General features: G+C 31.2%; 1 long non-coding RNA gene across 1 annotated transcript; it reads left to right on the plus strand.

The window, feature by feature from the left end:
- Window positions 1-695: 695 nt before the first annotated feature.
- On the plus strand, window positions 696-1,066 carry LOC147495286 (uncharacterized). Its single transcript, XR_015200204.1, has 2 exons — window positions 696-801; window positions 891-1,066. It is a non-coding gene; the product is annotated as an uncharacterized LOC147495286 (long non-coding RNA).
- The last annotated feature ends 1,464 nt before the right edge of the window (window positions 1,067-2,530 follow it).

Raw genomic sequence — 2,530 nt, forward strand, 5'->3', positions numbered from 1 at the left:
AACTATATTTTACTCCGGGTCAACACTTAGGGCATCAACCTTGAAACCGGTCGCTAGAGTAACGTAGGAATCTCAATTGTATTTTTATTCATTATCTTTGTTCACATTTAGTTAGCAATTTTAACTCAAATTAGTTCAATTTAATGGATAAATCGGACTTTGGGTGGAGCTCGGTGGACGATGCTTTTGGTGTTACGTAAAAAGAAACTTTGCCACTTGAAACTTTATTTAGTAATCTGGCCATTATTACCAAATGGTAACTCAAACTATTTTCATTGAGAAGACTACCCCAACACTTGATCTAATTTAATCAAATCTAAAATTTGGGTGAAAGTTTGAGTGAATTAAGTTTGTGTTTCATTTTTGGGTGCTGGTTTGGGTGTTGTCATGTCCTTTTAGGACAAACTCGGAAATCTCTTTAGTTTATGGGTACTTTAGTATTTTACTTATATTAGGTATGGAGTGGCCAAGAGTTGTTAGTAAGAGCCACGTGTAGGTAGTATAGAACACCATAAATCTCTCGGATCTGATGTAGAGAAACTGGTATAAAAGCAAAGAGAATGATAGAAAATGTAAGCAGAAAATATCATAAAAGAAAAGAGGCTCTGTATTCTTTGAATTAGAGAGATTGTTTGATTCAATTAGTCTTTCTATTTTTCAGATTTTAGGACATGTTTTGGTTCATTGTTTTTGGGTTTAGTCCTAGTAATATGTGAGAAATCAAGAAGAGGAAAGAGAAGAAGGGAGAGAACGAACCAGAGAAGAGACACATTTGACTCTTTTAGAAATTTTTAAAGCAAGGTTGAAACGTTACCTGGTTAATAATATATATATATATATATATATATATATATATATATTTTTTTTTTTTTTTTTTTTTTTTGGGCTAGGATGGTAAGTGGGCAAGACGCTAGCAATCCTATGGTAAGTAGTGATATTCTATTTTATTTTATACGATTTTTCCCACAATACAAATAATAAGGTGAATATCCTAGGGAATAATAAGTGAATTGTATGGTTTGTATTTTTTGAATGAAAGAAACAGACTATAAAATATAAAATGTATGTTTTTTTTTGGTAACTATAAAATGTAGGTTGAAACTTCGAAATGGAAATAAGTTTTGAAAATCCACTCAAATTGGAACCTTCAGTATCCAAAGAATATCAAATAACTAAAGTGATAGCAAATAAGTATAAACGAAAAACTTAAATTATGTATGTGTATTTCATGAGCAATTCTGAAAAACAAATTACATTCTAAACTTATAATGCAAAACAACATGACCAATTTTTTTCATAAATACGTTGTATAGAAAGATGAATGGCTGTTTTTTATGTTTTGTTGTTTTAGGACCTGAATTTTAAAACGAAATACTATATCAAATATCAAATTCTGGACGATCCATATCAAATTTTGCCATCCACCACTAATATTGCCAATTCGGTAGCTATGCATAAAAGTAAAAAATAATAAGGACAAAAATTTTGTATAATTCAATAAAGATGGCCCGGGCCTATATTTAAGGGAAGCACTTGGAAGTTTAACATATCCATATCCAATAAGTAATACATATCATGATCCATTAACTAATCCATATCCATATCTATTAACTAATACATATCCATATCCATATCCAATAACTAATACATACCAATTAACTAATCCATTGTTTTTAGAATTTGTTTTTTTTATCCCATGCATATTTGAAATAATGAAATAATGCGTGCATAACACATGAAAGGACAATTTTAATTTATATTAAATTAGAGAGCAGGCCAAATTCAGGGTTAGTTTGGTAAGAAGGCAAGTAATTATTTTTCAAATAGGGACTATTTTAAAAACTTTGCTGATGTGGCTCACTATGAGCATCTTGGGAGAAACGGATATTAATATAGGTAGGATGGCCCGGCCCATTAGTGGCGTGGGCTTCATGTACCTAGCCGGGCGGATATAACACCCCCACGCACATATGGTGGCAGCACAGTACACACTACAGAGTACAGAGACACTTCTACTTTACCCAAAACAAATACACAGCCATTCCAACATTGGAAATTCTACAGGAACGTTTGTTGTTAAACGACTTCTTCAGCTCCACGCATCATATACATAACAAGTATGCAAACCTTGCTACGTCATCGGTTTTTTTAAGTCTTGAAACCCGTCCCTCGAGATCGATAGTTAGCACGGTTTCTTTGGATTATAATTGTAATTATATAAGAGAGACTCATCTATTTATTTTTTTAAAACAAAATGAGAGATAATTATGTTATTTAAGTAATATTAGGGAGGTTCTTTTAAATTATCAATAATAAAATAGGACTTGTTCTAATTTCAATATGGAAAATAGGTGTAATTATTTAATTTAAGTGACCATTAGAGAGGTGTTTCTAAATTATTAATAAAAAAAATACCTTATTCAAATTATCTCTACTACTAGTATATCTATAATGATCGTGGCCTCTTAAATTCATCCGGGTCTTTTTCTGACGCATAATACCCTTGATGAATAATAAAAGTAGATGCCTA

This window comes from Coptis chinensis, chromosome 6 (assembly GCF_015680905.1).
Source record: "Coptis chinensis isolate HL-2020 chromosome 6, ASM1568090v1, whole genome shotgun sequence".
NCBI lineage: Eukaryota > Viridiplantae > Streptophyta > Magnoliopsida > Ranunculales > Ranunculaceae > Coptis > Coptis chinensis.